Source organism: Lactuca sativa, chromosome 6 (genome assembly GCF_002870075.4).
Source record: "Lactuca sativa cultivar Salinas chromosome 6, Lsat_Salinas_v11, whole genome shotgun sequence".
Classification (NCBI taxonomy): domain Eukaryota; kingdom Viridiplantae; phylum Streptophyta; class Magnoliopsida; order Asterales; family Asteraceae; genus Lactuca; species Lactuca sativa.
In genome coordinates this window covers 148,884,643-148,906,162 of record NC_056628.2, presented here as the reverse complement: position 1 = coordinate 148,906,162, position 21,520 = coordinate 148,884,643, and positions in this window count along the sequence as shown.

Genomic DNA, 21,520 nt, shown 5'->3' with positions numbered 1-21,520 from the left:
GTAACTCTAAGGATTAAGTGATTAATGAGTAGCATGTGCTTTATGCTTCCATTAAGGACTTAAGGCTTTGCATCTTGACTTATTAGCATGGCGTAAAGGATAAAGTAGGAAACTTTATCCATATTGGTTGTGGCGTGGATCTAGTTTGAGCATGGGAGCTCCTGGAAGGGACTGGAAATCAACTTAAGGAATTATTTCATTTTGATTGATCCCCATAGTGTAACGTATGACTGCCACAAGATGACGGTTGGGTTAAGACTCGCCTGTTTTGTGATTTAGTGGTCACTACATGGTGACCTGTTGTAGTTGACTTTGACATTTGACCAAGGTTTGACCAAGTTTGACCTAAGGGTATTTTGGGTATTTAGAGTGGTATTTGAGATTTGGTCATTATTTGATGAATAGGTTACCAGTTGAGTTGTCATTCAGAGTTATGTCCTTTTCAGAGATATGTTTCAGACTGAGGGGTAAGTTTTCCTCACTGTACTCGTGGCTCGAAGGCACTAATGTCGCCAAATAGGTTATGTTGTAATGACCTATTAGATCTGTATCCTACTTTATAGGATGTTTCTATGCGACAGTGATCTGTAGATCCGCCTGTTTGTCTATTAAATGATTATATGTTTATCGATTATGTATATATTGGCATATTATGGTTTTTGGGATGAGGCTTTATTGCTTTGTGTGTGAGCCAATAGGCCGGGGGTATTCCAGTCTGATGACTTAGTGGACCTAAGGGTACTCCAGTCTGATGACCAAGCGGACTCGTGTATTTAGGCATTCTAGTCTGATGACTGATTAGGCCAGAAGTATTCCACTTCGATGACTGATTGTACCCAGCATGCAATGATGTATACAGTGTGTTTAGTGGTGGTACTTTAAGGGAAATTTACTAAGCTTTGGCTTACAGTTTCAGTCTATTGTTTCAGATACTTCTGATGACCATAACAAGGCGAATCCATGATCGTACACATCCGTCAGAGATATATTTTGGGAGATTTTATGGTGTTCTGATCATGGGGATTATTTGTATTTGACACTTGATTTGATTTTGGTTGGGATTGAAAAAAATGGTTTCTTTTAATTTAAAAATGAATTTTTTATTGTGTTTTTGGGATGTTACACATCTACATCAGGAGAGAGAATGATATGTGCCTTTCTCGCTAGGTAAACCTTACAACAAACTACTTTTAAGGTGCAGTGTTCTTAGGTGTGGTTCTAACCACTAACACCCAAACCACGTATGCTCCGTCTATCCTTAGGTCTCGTTTGATAGACATCTTTCTAGGTCCAAACAGATTTTTCTGACGGAATGGGCCAGAAAGAGCGTATGATTTGCACAAAAAAAATTGTCTTTCCTAGTAAGATGTGTCTTACCCACAAAACCACAAAACTAAATCTGAATGGAGAATAAACATGCTTTGGAAAATTGTTCCCTAACAAAAAAACGCCCCACTGGAGCGTCTCTATTAGCCCTTATCGACTCTTCCCTTCGACAATCTTCATCATTTGTCTTCGCCGACCAGCCTCCCCCCGCCAAGCAACCTACTTGGTCACTAACTCCGCCCTACATGTTTTTTCTGACGCTTTTCTTAAGAGATCAAAATTTCTGATTTGTTTCAAACCTATGAATCTGTTTCAATAGTATGTTAAAATCGGATTTGTTCTTTGTTTCATCTGCTTCATCTTTCTTTCTTCTGATTTTTGAAAATTTGAGAGTACCATTTTCAGAATTTGTGAACTTTTCATTGTGGATAAAATCAAAATTAGAATTTTTTTCATCTGATTTTCGAAAATAGGTGGAGGACATACACGTTGATTTTTATGAACTAGTTTTTATGGGTATTAAAGCATACGTATATATCGTGGGTTGTTCAAACATGTTGATTTTTGTTCAAACATGCTGATTTTTGGACATACATGCTGATTTTTTTTTGTGTATATATATATATATGTGTGTGTGTGTGTGTGTGTTTATGTGTGTTATTTTTTGTACATGCATGCTAAATTTATGAACATATATGATGAATTTTGAATATATATATATATATATATATATATATATATATATATATATATATATATTGTTTTTTTTTATCATAGACATGTCACGAAGGAAATCTAGAATCATTTAGTACCAAAGTTGGGAAAAAAGTTTTCTTGATGCATGTATCCATCAAATAATCACTAACGGGTGTGAGGGCAGTGCTCTAAAACTAAACTCATGGAAGGTTGTGGCTGAAAATTTGGTAAAGGAACACGGTTCAGTTGTTAACCAAAAACAAATGAGAAACTGCTACGACTACTACAAAGGAAAGTATCAAGCTTGGGTGAAACTTAAAAGCAAAACCAGAAATGTATATGGTACTTTAACCAATACATTTAATTTGATTGATGAAGAATGGGAGACGGAGAGGATGGTAATACATGGCGTGTTGGAGGAAACAACATGACATGTCTAGATAAGAAAAAGGTGCAGGTTTCATTCAGTCAACACGACGTGTTCCTCTTAGAACACCGTGTGTTGATGGCTAAGAATGAAACCCTAATTTTTCTGGTTTTACCCCCTATTTAAAGGAAGGTAGAGGCTAGGGTTTGTTCACCCTCAACCCCCATCATCCCTATAGCCCTGAAGGAAACCCTAATCGTCTTTCCCTATCAATTGTTAGCTATTGTGGTGTTTTAGAGCCAAAGAAGGAATAAATTGGAAGAAGGAAGCAAGATCCATCAAGCAAGTCCCTCATCTTTCAGCTTGGCACTCTTCTGGACCTTTGTAAGCGTCCAAGATCCGATTTTTATCATTCCATGTTGCTAGATCTTGAGTTTTGTCCCTTTAGCTTCTTATTCTTGAGAGTTGGAAATATTAGATCTCATAAAGTTTTCAACTTTATGAATTCCCAGGTCAAGGTGACCTTTTAGAGTATTGGATCTGGCTTATAGTTGAGTTTTGATGTCATGCATTGAGATTAGTTCATATTCCTCATTATTGACCTAATATGGGTTCAAGACATGCATTGGACATTCATGTCTATAAAGCACCAACCTTTGGGGTGGTTTTAGTACTAGAACCTCTTCTGGAAATTATTGGGCATCAACCTTAAGGATTGAGTGCTTAATGGTTAATTCCTTGCATCTTCTAGCCTTATAGATGGATTTTTGACCCTTTGGAGTAGTCCCAAATGATAAAGTTGGACCATCATATCATTTTGGTCCAGATCTGAGCCTTGGAGCTCTGTGAATTGAAGGAAGCAACTTAATGGATTAAGTTGTTGGAACTTTGGAAAACACCACGTGTTTGCAAGTTAACACGGTGTGTTGGTTAGGCTTTTGTAACACCATAAATTTTCAAACATTTTTTCATTTTCAAAACCACATAATTCTCAATATCACATTCTAAAAACCAAAATTGTCAAATTATCAAAAACACAAATTCATTCATTGTTAGATAAAATCCAGGATCCTCAAAAATATAAACTCCATCTCATGTGTACAATCAAGCCGGCGCCTTCCCGTGATCCTGAGAAGTACCTGAAACACATAACACATAACACGGTAAGCACAAAACTTAATGAGTTAACCAAAATACCACACATAACTCATCAGCCTCCATCATCTCTCACAGTCCTGGAAAGCCCTAACTCGAAACCCTAAAGCATTTGGAGTGTCCTTGAGCCATTGTTGTGTGTTTTTGGTTGTTTGAAGCTTAAGGAAAGAAGTGGAAGATTGGGGTTTGAATCTTGACTTCCCATTTGTTAGATCCTCTTTAGGGCTTGAATCTTGTCATTTTTGAGGCATTTCTAAGTCACCTTCGGGTTTAGAGCGTAATATAGATTGATGACTTCAGATCTTGAACCTAGGAGGGTTCTCATGGCATAAAGGTGCCAACTTTATTGCCATAAGAGCCCCATGCATCTTGTAGACTCCATTTTTGGACCTTTTGGGCTTGAAGACCCATGCATGGACGTAAAGTTCATGACTTTACGTGTTAAATCAACCCTAGGAGGTCAGATCTACACTTTGGATGTAATGATCCTAACTGAAACCGACTATAAGGACATGGACCTTGGGGGACTCGCCGAGTTGTTCATAGGACTCGGTGAGTCGGGTATTGGTTCCCCAACCTCTTCTATTCTTGAGGAATCTGGTTGAGTCTAAGAGGGGACTCAACAAGATGAACGTGATTATGGACTTGAAGATCAAAGGACTCGACGAGTTCAAGGATGAACTTGGCGAGTTCAAGGAAATGTCCCAACTAACATGAAGATGAACTCGATGAGTCTAAAGAAGGATTTGACAAGTTCAATTGGAAAATCCCGATTCTGCCATAAGGAGAAACTCGACGAGTCAGATCGCGAAGTTGAGAATCTCTGAGTTATGGAACTCGACGAGTTGGTGGATCAACTCAGCGAGTCTAGTCAATCAGATGTTGACTTTGACCAAAAGTTGACTTCGACCAAGGTGTTGATCTTGACTTTGTCTTTGACCTGCGTTGACCATGAAATGGTAATTAAGGAAGATTGTTATGTGTAGGAATTAAGAGGAGTTGATCCCGACAACGAGGATAGTTCATACACTTCACGACATTGAGGTGAGTTACCTTCCAGTAGAAGTGGGCCTAAGGCACCAAGACCGTCCCACTAGTAAGAGTTATAGTATAGATAATTGTCTCCGTGATAATTATTTGGTATATTGTTATCTGTTATGATTATGTTCTAGCCTGATATGATCTATTGTGATAGTAGGGGAATAGTCCCCACATCAAGTCGATAGGGCCATGGGGTAGGTCGGGCACCCTGGTATGCCTGACGGTATGATTATGCTATGTTTTTATGTGGTAGTAGTAGGGTGAAATAGCCCCATAACCAGTTGAGATAAACCGAAGGGGCAGGTCGGTCACCCGGTATGTCTGACAAGGGTAGGTTAGTCACCTCGGAATGCCTAGTAGGGGTAGGTTGAGCACCCTCGTATGCTCAGCAGGGTAGGTCGGGAAACCAGATATGTCTGGCAGTATGTCTTATGTATGGTATGTGGTATAATGGAGGAACTCACTAAGCTTCGTGCTTATAGTTTTCAGTTTTGTTTTTAGGTACCTCTTCATCAAAGGGAAGGAGCCGACACGGTAGCGGCACATCACACGCATCGGATTTCTGCATTATGAGATTCTTGGGATTGTACTCTGACATTATTACTATTTTTATGTTATGGTCTTAAGACAAGTGATTTTGGTTTATGAAATGATATGACTTGACAAGGTTTTCTTATAAATGTTTTCTAAAACGTTAAATCAAAAATGAAATTTTTAGTCTTGAAAATTGGGATGTTACATCTTCTCTTCCAATAGTGCACAAAAACGCCCAAAGATTAGCTCTCCTTCTCTCTTAGATCAATATAGACGATTAGGGTTTCACGCAGGGGAGTAAGGTGGCTGGTGAGGCGGATATGAGGGCTTAAGGTCCTTTAAATAGGACCCAACCCCGGGGAATTAGGGTTTCCTCTCACAGTGCCAACTTGTCGAGTTGGTCCCTCCGACTCGTCGAGTTGGTCGTAAAACCAACGTGGCCAAATTCATCTCTACTCGACGAGTTGGGGCATCCAACTCATCGAGTTACACAATCAACTCATAAATATATATATATATATATATATATATATATATATATATATATATATATATATATATATATATGTGTGTGTGTGTGTGTGTATGTATATATATATATATATATATATATATATATATATATATAATACCTGGGAGTCGGGATGTTACAATTCTCCCCCACTAGAATCAGACTTTGCCCTCGAAGTCATGCTTCGGAAACAACTCTGGGCACTGCTCACGGATCTCGGACTCCGGCTCCTAAGTCAACTCAGATCCCTTGCAGTGCTCCCATTGCACCTTAACCAGTCGCACCTCTTTGTTCCTCAGGGTCTTAACTTTTATATGCAAAATCGTTATCGGTCTCTCAATATAGTTCCGGCTTGCATCAACTTGAATGTCCTATAACGGTACCACTGTCGTCTTATCGGCTACACACTTCCTCAGCTGAGACACGTGAAAGGTGTTATGAATCTGGCTCAACTCTGTAGGTAGCTCCAACCGGTACGCTACCTTACCCACTCGGGCGACCACCCTGAAAGGACTAATGTATCTAAGGCCCATCTTGCCACACTTCCTGAATCGGATTACCCCTTTCCATGGCGATACCTCCAGGAGGACAAAATCTTCGACCTGGAACTCTATCTCAGATCGTCATCGGCATGTGTAACTCTTCTGCAACTCCGTGTCGTCGGTAACCTCTGCCTGACCTGCTTAATCTGCTCGGTTGTCTTGAGCACTATCTCAGTGCCACCCATCACTCTCTGCCCCACCTCTACCCAATAAATGGGAGTCTGACACCTCCTCTCATATAAGAGCTCAAAGGGAGGCATACCAATATTGGAATAATGGTTTTTGTTGTATGAAAACTCAGATAAGGTCAAATAAGTGTCCCAACTCCCACCGAAGTCCATAACACATGCACGCAGCATGTCCTCAAGCGTGTGAATCGTGCGCTCACTCTGCCCGTCTGTCTGTGGGAGGTATGTGGTACTGAAGTGAAACCGAGTACCCAACTCCTCAGGAAACTTCTTCCAGAACCTGGAAGTAAAGCACACATCTCGATCTAACACTATCGATGTCGGCACCCCATGTCGTGCTACAACCTCTCTCACACAAATATCGACTTATTTCTCTGCAGAAGAGTTCTCACTGATAGCCAAAAAGTGAGCACTCTTTGTCAACCGGTCCACAATCACCCATATCGCGTCGACACCTCGCGCGGTTCTCATTAATTTGGTGATAAAATTCGTGGAAATCTATTCCACTTCCACTGGGGGAATCTCTAGAGGCTGCAACGGGCCATGTGGACGCTGGTGCTCTGCATTAACCTGACGACAGGTCAAACACCTCTCGACTACCCATGCCACATCTCTCTTCATATAGGGCCACCAATAATCCCTCTTCAGATCCAAATACATGTTAGTGGCTACTGGATGGATCAAGAATTTCGATCTATGTGTCTCCTCCATCAGTATGCGTCAAGCTCTAGCTGTATAGGGCACCCAAATCCACCCACGGAAAGTCATAAGCCCCCGACTATCCGTCTCAAACTCAGAAACCTGTCTGGTCACTCGCTCCCTCTTGAGGTTCTCTAGCCTCACAGCCTCCACCTGAGCCTCTCAGATGGTATCCAGAAGTGGAGTCATCACCGTCATCCTCATACATACGCCTCGAATCGGAGCACTCTATGCTCTACGGCTCAAGGCATCAGCTACCACATTAGCCTTGCTTGGGTGATATAAGATCTCGCAGTCATAGTCTTTCACTACATCCAACCACCTCCTCTGTCTCATATTCGGGTTGGGCTGATTCATGAGGTACTTCAGACTCTTATGGTCCGTGTATATGGTGCACCAGACTCCATACAGTTAGTGGCGCTAGATCTTGAGGGTGAACACCACCGCCCCCAACTCCAAATCGTGGGTAGGATACCTTGTCTCATGAGGATTCAACTCCCTCGATGCATATGCTATCACATGCCCCCTCTACATCAACACCGCACCCATCCCTGATATAGATGCATCACAGTAAACTACAAAGTCCTCCACTCCTTCGGGAAGGGCTAACACTAGAGCTTTGCATAATCTCTGGCGAAGAGTCTTGAATGAGGCCTGCTGCTCGGGCCCCCAGAAAAAAGTAACACCCTTCCGGGTAAATCTGGTAAGAGGAACAACAATCGTGGAGAAATCTCTGATAAATCTCTGGTAGTAGCCGGCCAAACCTAGAAAACTCCTGATCTCGGATGGGGATCGCGGCACCTCCCACCGCATAACTGCCTCAATCTTGGCCGAGTCGACCAAAATCACATTCTGATTAACGAGGTGCCCCAGGAACTGGACCTCTCGTAACCAGAAATCACACTTGGAGAATTTGGCGTAAAGCCCCTCTACCCTCAATACTCGAAGAATCTCCCGAAGATGCTCCTTGTGCTGCTCTCTGGACTTCGAGTATACCAGAATATCATCGATGAAAATGATCACTGACCGATCCAACATAGGTCTGCACATCTGGTTCATGAGATCCATGAACGTTGTCGGTGCGTTGGTGAGTCTGAAAGGCATCACCACAAACTCGTAGTGCCCATAACGAGTCCTAAAGGTCATCTTCTGGATATCCTCCTTGCAAACTCTCATCTGATGATACCCAGATCTCAAATCAATCTTGGAAAACCAATATGCCCCCTGCAACTAATCGAATAAATCGTCGATCCTCGGTAGTGGATAATGGTTCTTGACCATCAGCTTATTCAACTCCCGGTAATTAATGAACATCCGGTGTGAACCATCCTTTTTCTTAACAAAAACGATAGGTGCTCCCCACGGTGAGCTACTCGGTCTGATAAAACCCTTCCCTAATAGTTCCTAGAGCTGTGAGGATAACTCCTGCATCTCAGGCGACGCAAAACGATAAGGTGCCTTGGCAATAGGCACCGCACATAGAACCAAACCAATCCGGAACTCCACCTGCCTCTCAGAAGGCACACCCGACAACTCCTCGAGTAAAACATCTGGGAACTCGCACACTATTGAAACCTCAGAGATAGAACATGGCCTCTCTGTAGCAACCCGTGTATCCATCACGTACGCCAAAAAGCCGATACAACCCTGATGTAGACTATGTCTCACTCTGGTAGCTGAGCAGAAAGCTGATCCAGATCTGGTACCCTCTCCATACACCATAAGCACCCCCCCACTAGGGTCTCATATGGTCACCATTTGTCGCTCACAGCCGATCACAGCTCCAAACTGACTCAACTAATCCATGCCCACTATGACACAAACATCCCCCATCGCTATCGACACCAGGTGTATCGGGAACTCAACACCAAAAATCTCTAGTACACATCCTCGGAATACAATAATGGAAAAAACCGCATGCTTGTCAACTATAGAAACCCTCAGAGGTCAACTCAATGTCTCACGTCTGATACTGATGTGACGACTAAAAGCTAAAGACACGAAGGATCGACTCGTACCCAAGTCAAATAACACCAAAGCAGGTACAGAACTCATAAGAAAAGTACCTATATATAGCACAATATAAGCACAACAAATCTCAAAATAATATAAACAAGTAAATGCATACCAGCCATGACATTAGGTGTTGCGCGGACCTCCTCCACTGTCAGCTGGAAAGCTCTCCCATGAGCCCTCGGAGCCTCGCCCTTCACTAGCCGACTATTAGTAGCGCGTAAACCAGCAAGAGTGGAACCCTAGGCTGATCCCAAAATGAGATGAGGGCACTCGGCCTTCCGATGGATAGTCTGGTTGCAGTGAAAACAAACAGCAAAACCCTTGGGGAAATCCTTCGCCATGTACCCCTCTTTTCCACATTTGTAGCAAATCCCTGCCCGACATGATCCCTCGTGACTCTTGCGGCACTTGCCACAAGTGCGGCCCTTCTGTCCCCCGGCTCTCGCATCAGCGGGCTTTTCCCGCTTCGTCACCGGCTGCTACAGTATCGGTCTCCTGTCTCTACCCCGGAAGTCCTCCTCCTATCTTCGTCGTTGGCTGCAACTGTATCGGTCTCCTGTCTCTACCCCGAGAATCCTCTTCCTCTCTGGTCTACAACTCTAGCTCAATCTCCCTCCTACTGGAATTGGTCTGAAGCTTAGCTAATGTCTGGTATGACAAGTTCACCACAAACTCCCGTATATCCCTCCTAAGTATGCTCAGATATCGGCTCACACGTGCCTACTTAGTAGACACGTGCTCAGGGCAAAACAGTGCCCTCTCATGGAACATCCTCCAGATCTTAGTCACGATTTATGTCTTCTGCTTGAGAGACAAAAACTCTTGGACTAACCGTTCCCTCTCCACCAGGGGAACATACTCGTCTCGGAATAACCATGTAAATCTCTCCCAGGTCACTGCAACATGATCTGCAGGAAAAAAGCTGGCTGTCACAAACTTCCACTAGTCCTTTGGTCCCAAGCGAAGCTGGTTCAGCGCAAACCGACCTCTCAAGTGCTCGGGGCATGAAAACATGTAAAAACACCCCTTAATGTTGGAGATCCATCTCATTGCAGCAATCGGATCTTGAGTCCCATCAAACTCTGGTGGCTTCATGTTGCTGAACTCCCGGAACAACAACGAGTCACCTCCCTATGGCCTAGCAGCGGCTACGGCTGCGGTGCCTGTAGTTGCAGCAGCCTCAGTAACATCAACATATCACTCATTGAATGTCTCAATCATTGTGGTCTTAATAGACCCAAACATTTCTGGTATCGCCTCTCGGATAGATGTGGCCACCTCCTCATGAATGATCCTGCGGATCTCCTCGTCACTAGCACTACCACCCTCGTGGTTGTGGCGTGTACCCACCATGATGTCTATGAAACACAACACAAAAACCATCAGAGACTCGTTCGAACCTACTCAAGGCAAATAACAGACAACATCAATCAATAGCACCTCCTAGGCTAAGGCATCACAAATCAGGTAACTCTAGCCCTAAAATATGAAATACCTAGCCTATCCTCTAGCATGCATCCCTAATATGTCATGAATATCTCATAACAAAAATAATTAAGGGTATTTTGCGAAATCACCGTTCGGGCTCTGGTTGATTGTACACACTGCTCTAACTCATTTTCTCTTAAAAATCTTTCTCATTTTGGAAAAATCTTTTTTTTTTGAAATTTTTTCTCAAATCCTCAGTTTGAGTCCAGACACACCCGAAGGTACATCCGAATCCCTCAAACCAAGGCCCTAATACCAACTTGTAACACCGTAAATTTTCAAACAAAATTTTCATTTTCAAAACCACATAATTCTCAATATCACATTCCAAAAACCACAATTGTCAAATTGTCAAAAACACAAATTCATAAATTGTTTGATAAAATCCAGGATCATCAAAAACATAAACTCCATCTCGTGTGTACAATCAAGACGGCGCCTTCCCGTGATCCTGAGAAGTACCTGAAACACATAACACATAACACGGTAAGCACGAAACTTAGTGAGTTACCCAAAATACCACACATAACTCATTAGCCTCTCATGGCTATATCTCAAATAAGACCCTATGGTCAATGTGTCTCGATGGAACCCTTCGGTCCCACAACTCGGGTGGACCCTTCGGTCCTAACTCAGTAAAGCTCAACATAATACACATCATAAATCACAAGGACATAATGCATGATATCACAATAATCAATATAAGCACACAAGACCCTCCAGTCACACAAAATTACCACTCAAGGTAAGTATATTGAGAATACTCACATCGTAAGCAAGCGAGTAAACCTCGTACACGAATCACCGATCTAGCCTCCGCCTAACACATACGATAATTATCTCTAATTAACACTTAAATCACAACTCCAAATAAATCAAGTTATTTTCTATCTATAATCTATCGGAATGGGTGAAAGACCATTCTACCCTTCTATGGTCTCCATAATCCCTGTCTTGACCAAACCCTAAAGTCAACACTCGAGTCAACAATCCATGTTGACCATAACATCCGGATTTCCAGGTACATTATTTATTCATTCATTTTTGGAGATTTTGGGAGGGACTCGGTGAGTTGATGCTTAGACTCGCCGAGTAGTGTCGCGATTTTCCATCCGGGTTAATGACTGGACTCGACGAGTCGACTAGTGGACTCGGCGAGTCCATGTTGTTTAATGAAACCCTAATTTTCGGGGTTTGAGACCTATTTAAAGGCCCTTATGGCCTTCATTTGCGGCTACCAGTTGATAGAGAGAGACCCCAGAGTGTGTGAATGTTTTAAGAGAGAAAGGAAGCCATTTTTGATCCTTGTGTGGGTGATTTTACAAGAAGAAGGTGACCAAGGCAAGAGGAAACTGAAGAGGGTGCTAATCTGTGGATTTCAGAGCTTAGGGACTTCATCTTGAGGTATATATTCGATCCCCTTTCATTTTTGGTGTAAGTTTTGGGAGTTAGGGTTTCTAGCCCCTTTTTGAGTATGATTTGTGAAGCAATTGGTCCCTTCTTGTGTCAAGGCTTCGAATCTGGATCCAAAGAGGTCCAGAGACCTTAACTTCTTGATCTTTATAGGTGTCATGGAGATTTATGAGCTTAGGGTGGCATATTGAGGCCATTTCTTCAAATAGAGCCATTGGGTCTTTGCATGGGCATCAAGATCCAAACTTTACGTATTTATTTTGCTAAAGAGGCCAGATCTATGAGTTAGAGGAACGGATCTGACCTCAGGAGCTCATTTGAGCTCGAGCATGGCATGAACTCGCCGAGTACCAAGAGCAGACTCGGCGAGTAGGGTTAGGGTTTCCCCATAGTTCATTCAGCGAGTATTTATCGAGTTGGGGGAATGACTCAGTGAGTCCGAAGGAATTAGAGGGCTGGAGTTCAAGGCGGAACTCGTCGAGTTCATATTGGGACTCGGCGAGTTGAGTCGGGGTGGCCCCATGACTCATGCCAGGTGTGACCCGTCGAGCAGGGGAAAGACTCGACGTATCATGCGGGACTAGAAGGATAGTGGACACGCGTAGACTCGCCGAGTCACCTAAGTGCACTCGGCGAGTCGGGTCAGAGTCTAACCGTTGACTTTGTTGACTTTGAGGATTGGTCAAAAATGGAGTCTTCGTGTCAAGAGAGGGTTGAGTCTATTCTCTATAGTTATATTTATGAGAGTATTTTACTTTATGTGATTAGGCGGAGGCTAGACCGTATTGCTACAGAGTCTGAGATTTACCGAGACATCTGAGGTGAGTCCTCTCACTATACTTTACCTTGAGTGGTAAGTAGGGTTATGTGACAGAGTATCTTGTATGCTATATACGTGATGTGTTGCACTGCATTATTTCTATGTGATTTATGTTGTGTGTATTCCAGAGTCTACAGTGTCAGGACCGGAAGGTCCACAGAGTTAGGACCAGAGGGTCCACAGAGTTAGGGCTAGTGGGCCCACAGAGTTATAGCCTCGAGTGGCTAACATGTGTTATATGTGGTATTTTGGGGAACTCACTAAGCTATATGCTTATAGTGTTATGTGTTATGTGTTTCAGGTACCAGTGATGATCGCGGGAACGCGCCGACATGATTTGTATACACACATGGGATTTTATGTATTTCGATCTTGGGAAATGTTTTTGTGAAACAAAGATACGATACAATGAAATTTTGTTAATAAATGTGTTTGGAAAATGTGTTTTGAAAATTAAAAATTGTTTTAATTTTTACGGTGTTACATTAACCCAACTCGTCGAGTGCAGCTCTGTGACTCCTCAAGCCCTCTCTTCCTTCAGAAATGTTGCGAAAACCCAACTTAACGCGTCGACTTGTCTCATTAACTCGCCGATTAACTTTTGTCCAGACTCGTTGGGGAAAACCCTAGCCGACTCGTCAAGTTGGTTCATCAACTCGGCGAGTCCCTTAAGTCTCTTTTCTCATTCAGACGTTTTAAGGCAGAGCTACAACTCCAAACTCTAGATCTATCCTCCCACGGATGAGATACCATGTAAAGCTACAAGCTTTACGTCCATGCATGACACTTGGGGCTTGAAATGCCAAAAAAAGTTCCATTTAGAGTCCTAAGCATAAAAGCTTTTCTCTAGCTTGATAAAGCTTGGACCTTTGGGCTTAAGGGACCTCTCAAGGTCTAGATCTGAAGTCTCACTCTCTTAGCAAGCTCAAATCACTCAAAATCTCAAGGAAATATGGAAAAAGCCCTAAAAGCTTCCTAGCAACGAGATCTAATCAATATGATGAGCAAGGTGGTGACTTTTACCTTCCCACGGAAGCTAAGGGTGGATGAACACCGAATCTAACAGTCCCTTCTTGTTCCTTGCTTTGATACTCTTCTATTCTCTTCCAATACTGCACTAAAATGCCTAAAGATTATCTCTCTTTCTCTTTTAGATCAATATAGACGATTAGGGTTTTACACAGGGGAGTAAGGTGGCTGGTGAGGCGGAAATGAGGGCTTAAGGTCCTTTAAATAGGACCCAACCCTGGAGTATTAGGGTTTCCTCTCACAGCGCCAACTCGTCGAGTTGGTCCCTCCGAATTGTCGAGTTGGTCGTAAAACCCACGTGGCCAAATTCGTCTCTGCTCGACGAGTTGGGGCATCCAACTCATCGAATTACTCAATTAACTCATAAAAAATATATAAATATTAAACCTGGGAATCAGGATGTTACAGCGTTTCCCGACTGTTTGGATGCGGGAGGAACACGACGTGTTGGAGTCAACATTGACTTTTGACTTTGAATTTGACTTTTTACTTTGACAAAGTTTAACCTAGAAGGGTATTTTGGTTATTTTTGTATTTTGATGGTTATTGGTCATTTGGATGGGTAGGTATTGGTTGGAGCTGAGCTTCAGATTCGGGACCTCATCGGCTATGGATCAGATCAAAAGGTGAGTTTTCCTCGTTGTACTTACGGGTCGAAGACACCAAAGCTGACCCTTTGGATTATTATCCCCGTTTATCGTATGATGGTGTATTGTAGTGATATGTTAGATCTGTATCCTGGTATGTAGGATGGTACTATGCTTATTCATCTGTTAGATTTACATGTTATCTGCTCTGGCTATATGTTTACCGGTTGCATATGTTGATGTAGTGTGGTTGGATTGAGATTGTACTGCTCTGTGCTGCCAGTCAAAAACATGGTAATATTTATACCAATATGTTATATGTATGCTTATCTGCTATGTATATGTCAACATGGTTTATGTGTGGTTGGGTTGAGATGGACCTACTTTTTGCTGAAGGCTAACAGACCCAGGGCGTCCCGGATCGACTAAAGGCTAGTGGCACGTACCAGTCAGGCCGAAGGCCCGAAGAACGTTCCAGATAGGATGAAGGCCTAGTAAGGTGTACCAATCATATCGAAGGTTCTATGAGCATACCAGATAGATTGTAGGCCGGTGGGGCGTTCTAGTCAGACTGAAGGCTCTGTAAGGGTATGAGATAGACTGTAGGCTGGTGGGGCGTTCCAATCAAGCTGAAGGTCTTGTATGTATGTTATGTGCTGATATATGTTATATGTTTGTGTATGTTTTATTGTTGTGTGTTGGTACTTTGGAGGAACTCACTAAGCTTCATGCTTACAATTTTGGTTTATGGTTTCAGGTACTTCACTGGACTGTGGCTAGGTAAAGGTGTGACCGTACACATCCTCGTGTTTTTGGAACTTATGTTTTTAGTGCCAGTTGACTCCACTGCTTGAATGCTACTTACTTTGTGCTCTGTGGGACTCTTTGGTGATGTGAGTTAGTTGTTAAGTGAATATGTAATGTCACATTTAAGCAAGATTGAATAATCTCAGACGTGTATAAGGTTTGACCATATTGTGCAACTCTTGTCTGAGGCCAACCGTTGTGGGGACGAGTCTTTTACTTGAAGGATTATTTGAGCTTTATTACATGTGATTGTGTTCATAAAGTAGCTAACTGACATCATGAGGAGTTCTTCAGCAGCTGATGGCAGGGGAGATGGGGGATCCTAGGAGATCCTAGGAAGTATTTTAGTGCGGTTGCTTCACTGTTGAGTGGGTATTGGGAGTATTATCATGAGTAGGTCTTAGAGGACCCGAGATGATCTGTAAGGAAAGTATGGATATGTGTGGAAGGTAGTATTGGGCCAGTACTACTGGAAGCACATGATCCATACTCGAATCAAGGAGAGTTTTGGGGATTCTAAAGACCGGTCATGAGAGATTAGCATGGTTTGATACCATGATCCGTGGTGGTAGCTCCATATATCTTGATCTTGGTCGTGGTTGCTCGGGCACGATTTTGGGTATGTAAATGGTTCATCCTCAGTAGTGATTTTGTTTTAGATTGATTGGTGCAAGCATAAATGAGCATGTTGGCCTTAAGGTCTCAACGGTTCTGCTCAAGACCATGCATTTGAGTCGCGATGCTCAAGGATGGATCGACCGTTATGATCGGTTTGGGGATTTCAATTTAAAGTAGAATGGTTGATTGATATGTCGCTATCTATGTTGGAGACTTGGCTCTTTCAGTTTCCGAGTTCATGGAAGAAGTGAGTAGTCTTGTGACCTTCAAGGTTAGGAGGTAAGCCCAACTTGGGGTCGATTGGTCGCGGTGTTTGGAGATAGGATGTCAGTGCAGTAGTGTACAGATGGGTTGATGTGTTATGGATGCCTTGTGATGTGATTAAGAGTCCATGTTCTTGGGTTATAGCACGACGGGCATCGAACTGGTGGTTAGAAGTGCAGGCAAGGAGTGTATTTTTTGGGATTATAAGTCGGTATTGGGTTATAATATTGTAAGGGATCCTTAGAGGTAAGTGGTTATGGTTGGGAAATTGTGGAGGATCATCATGTGTGTATTATTCATTTCCGGGGTCAGGGGATTCTTGTATCTGGTTGAGCCGGGTGAGTTATTGGTTGGTTTCACCACCCGTGGGTGGTAGTTCGAATATTCTGCTTGGAGGATCTTCGAATTGTTCGGGTTAGTGGTGTTGAGGATTGGTTTTTAGGGATCCGCAGTGAGATTATGTGGAATCTCAGTTCAGGGTTTGGTCAAGGAAAGGGTATATAGGTAATGATTGTATCCATGTGTGGAAGAGACACATGGGTTGTCACTTATAAGGAGAGGAGTGATCAAGGAGATCGTTTCATATATGATTCCTATTGGGGTGTCAATGAATAGATAAGAACCGATGTGATTACTCAGGTCGAGTATATGTGACGGAGGGAAAAATTGTCATCTGGGTGTAAGGATTTCTAGTTATAGTCTAGTTCAGGGCAGGGATTGATCAAGGAATCAGTTTCAGAATTTGGTGCATTTGGCCCCGCACGAGTTTTGGTTCATTCGATTTAATGTCATATGTTTTGATTGTTGGTTGCATCGTTTGGGCATTCAGCAAAGGTTCTCTGAAGGATTTGAGTGTGGTAATTGGAGTTCTATGGATGTGTCAAAGTATCATCAAATTTAGTATGTTTTATGTTCCTTGGGTCTTTGGGCATGGTTACCCTCAGCAATGGTATGAAATTTTAGTTCATAGCCATCTTGGGTTGGGTGGAATTCAGGACCACATTGAAAGTCTTCTCAAGTTGGTTGCGTATTGGTGGAACCTATTTAGTATCAATCAAGTATGGAATCTTGTTTTGATCGATCATGAGGATGTTTTTTGTTAATGTTTAAGGTTCATCGTTTGATAGGACTCTTGTATTTTGGTTCTTTTGGATGAGGTTATGGGTTCCATAAGGATGTGCATTGTAGTAATTCAGTGAGTGTGTGTGGGATGGACAAGATAGATTTGAGGCTTTATTCGAATTATGTGCATGGTTCATTTGGATGGTAGCCCTTCAATTGAATCAAGGGTGAAATCGTTATCTTGATCTCAGGTCGTGGGCGACCACATGATTTTGCTGGCTCTGCATTAGTAGTAGTTAGTTCTATGAAAGGGATTGGGCATGGTTTAGTCTTCGCCTGTGGTGCAATTAGTGGTGAGAGAGACATTGTTTAGCTCCCTGCGAGGCAGTGAAAAAGGGTTGAAAGTCTTTTGATCCATGGTGTGGGTCGCAAGTTCCAGGTGTCACACCCCCAAACCAGAACGGCGGAAATGTCTGGGGGCGGATAACTTCATGTACAGTATCATAACAATTGAATAATAGAGATCAAAGCATTACAACCGTTACATTGATGAAAAATATGTTTGCATTGTACTCAAAAACATTGTTTACATGATATCAAATGCATGTGACAAAAACGAAATAACGAGATGCGACGACGTCCTGTCTACCAAAAATCCTTGTGGTTACATGCTTACTGGTTCCCTGAGAATACAAGTGATTTTGAAAAGTGTCAAGAATTAAGTTGGTGAGTTCATAAGCATTTTTGTATGCAAAAGAGTTTGCCACTGTTTCGTGTAAAAAGATAGTATATACTTCCAGACAATCCAATATTTTCTTATAAGTGAACTGTAAGTCTTAATCTAAAGACTAAAAATGTAAGTAATTTTGTACTAAAAATAGTGTTATGTAATCTTATCATTTTATACAAAACTACTTGAATGTATGTTAGCCCGTAAATCAAATGTGTTGTCAATACTCTATGTGAGTTATTATAACCATACTAATACGACTAGTGGCCTGAACGACGTTCTTTAGGCATCAGAATTGTTACGACATTTGTCACCCCAGACCTGCCGGTCTAACTGCAGCTAACAGTTCAGGTGCGGGGTTGTCAATCCTGTATAGATCTATACACAAATGTCACACTCTCCCTACAAGAGAATCTGGTTATAATTCAGGACCTTAGTGGGTACTCTGGTGGGTACAATGAAGTAGTGTCTCACAAGTCTGTATCAACTAGTTTATGTCTATAGTGTTGAAAATTTGTTATCTTGTAAGTAAAATAATTATACCTATAATAATTATTTATTTCTTCTGAAATGATAGTGTAGTGTTTGTAACTCCCAAACTATACCAATTATAGTTTTTCATGTCTATTTGTCAAGAATATATATATATATATATATATATATATATATATATATATATATATATATATATATATATATATATATATAAACATTTATATAAACACATATTAAATATTTAGTCTAGTTTCAAAGTGTAAGTTTAACATCATAATTTTGGGTTGTAACCCCACCAAATAGTGAAATAACTATAATGTACTCCTTTTCATTTGAAAAACTATATTTTGGTAAAAAGTTTCCAAAAACCTTATAATTTTGCAAATCATAATTTTTTCATGATTTTATAACATAGATTATGTTTGTTTTGTTAGTTTTACATTTTAAAACTAATATAACACAAATATTTTGGGTAAAGCTGGTGATAACCACATCTTATGCAAACAATATCTTATATTTTAACATAAAGATGAAACATGCAAATATTTGTATGATAAACAAATTTTGACTTGTATTCCTCTCCTAAAACATGGAAAATCTTGAAAATGTGGGGGTATGAACTCACCTTGAGTGGATTTGTGGTTTGTTTGAGAAGGTGGTGTGAAGATTTCCAAGCCTAACCACTTGAATGGTTTGATGAACTTCCTTGAAAATATTATTATCCTAAGGGTTTTAACACATTTAAATATGTGTAAATAGGATGAAAATAACATCAAAATGTATAGAATGCTAGGAATTCTCAAAAATACATACCAAAAATCTAAGGATAATGCTTTGAGAATGTTGAACTTGGAAGCTTGGACTTGGCTATTTGCGAGGGAATGGAATTAACAACAAGTGATAATGGAAATGTGGAGTTTGTGGAAGGCGATTTCTTCCCTAATAAAGATGGAACTGGTGATGGGATATTTACTTTGATAACTGTTGGTTAATTACTTGGTTATTCGCTAGATATAATTTGCATAGGAAACTGATTAACTCTCTTATCACAGAGTCAACTACCTTTATCCTTTATTCCCACTGAAATCCTATATAAAACTCCCAAGAAAATACCCAAAACACATGTGATTTCGGCCCATGCTTCAACCGAAATCACATGTGATTTCGGTCTAAGCATGACCAGAATCCCATGTGTAGAGTGCTAGGCAGAAAACCTTTTAAGTAAGTGGTCCCATCTTGATTTCTTTTAGCTTGTTGACTTGTCAATGCTAATTACGTATATAGTTTGCAATACATACATATTATATACGTACTTATACATCTAGTATCCCCTTTGTTTTCAAAGTTCATATATATATATATATATATATATATATATATATATATATATATAAACTTATACAACCAATGCCCTTTTGGCTTTCAGGTTTTATTGTAACAAGGTTACGTTGTGGATACACTTATACACACAATCTCTTAACCTGTGTTTGACTCAAAATTTTCCAGTTGTCACACCAGGTAAAGATGTAATGTCGATATGATTGGCGTAATAGAAGGATGTTTAGGTTAGGATATCCTAGTCTTCCGGGTTCTTGGGAACCTGGTTGCTGGAACAGGTGTGAGACTGGTAGTCTCAGCGGCGGTTGAGGAAATCCTTGTATCCTAGTTGAGTGAGGAGTTGTCCTGAATTAGGAGACTTCGGGGAATGCAAGGGTAGGTTCTTGGATCTCGGGTTATGAGTTTAGACCCACGTTATGTATATATTAGTATTCCAATCAAGGGTATTCCATCCCGAAGATGATTGCGCCCATCGTAGGCATTCCTGGTATTCTAGCCCGAGGCTGATTGGTCCAGGCATAAGTGTTTGTGCTTATGAGTTGGTCGTTATGGGTGTTGGTTCGGGAGTTAAAGGAAGCAGTGTATTGTTGGAACTATAAGGGTCATCCCCCAGTTTGTCTCCCGTTGTTCATTATGTCCCTGGAAATTTTGTCATCAGAATGAGCTTTCTCTTGAAGGAAATATCTAATCCCTTGTGTTAAATGAAGAGTTGTCGGTAGCCGCGTATAATCTGTGATTTTGTTTTTTAGGGGGAACCACGGGTTATCAGAAGTTGAGAAGTCAGTTTGGGGGATAAGTGGAATGGTATTAGCAATGGTTCATTATGGGCAGTCTGTCAGGGAGTCAGACCAAATTTGAGACTCCAAATTTCAAGTTTCGGCAACGTAGAGTGGTTTTCTGCAAGGGATTAAAGATTCGTTCATTTTCGGGTTTGGAGAATTCTGCTAAGGATGGGTTCAATTAATGGAAGGTCGGATAGGTTGTTCAGTTTTGGCTCTGAAGTTGAGTCCTTGTGGGATCAGTTTTAATTAGTTCTGTCTGTCTAGGAGTCTGACATTGTTCAAGGTTTTCAATTTCAAGTATAGCGGTTGGATGCTTGTTGCCCAAAGGAAAATTTGAGGTTTATTCTTGTTAGGGCTTATGATATCTTCTATTTTGGGTTCGACATCAGTAAGGGTGGGTGGTCATCCGAGCGAGGTGATTTCCCTAATCATTTTGGGATTCGGGGAATCCTGCCAGGATCGTTATTTCGGTAAATGAGATAGTAAAGAATGATTTCGAGGACGGAGTCTAATTTAAGTGGGGGAGAGTTGTAACACCTGAAAATTGGAGAGGCAACTTGGAGTATAATTCCCTTTTGATAATTTGACACAGCGTGTTGGAGGCACCAACACGGCTTGTCTAGATAAGAAAAACACGCGAGTTTCATTCAGTTAACACGACGTGTTCCTCTTGGAACACGGTGTGTTGATGGCTGGGAATGAAACCCTAATTTTTCGGCTTTTGTCCCCTATTTAAAGGAAAGTGGAGGCTAGGGTTTGTTCACCCCCAACCCCCATTAGCCCTCTAGCCCTGAAGGAATCCTAATCATCTTTCCGTCTCAATTGTAAGCTAGTGTGGTGTTTTTAGAGCCAAAGAAGGAATAAATTGGAAGAAGGAAGCAAGATCCAACAAGCAAGTCCCTCATCTTTTAGCTTGGCACTCTTCTAGACCTTTGTAGGTGTCCAAGATCCGATTTTTATCATTCCATGTTTCTAGATCTTGGGTTTTGTCCCTTTTAGCTTCTTATTCTTG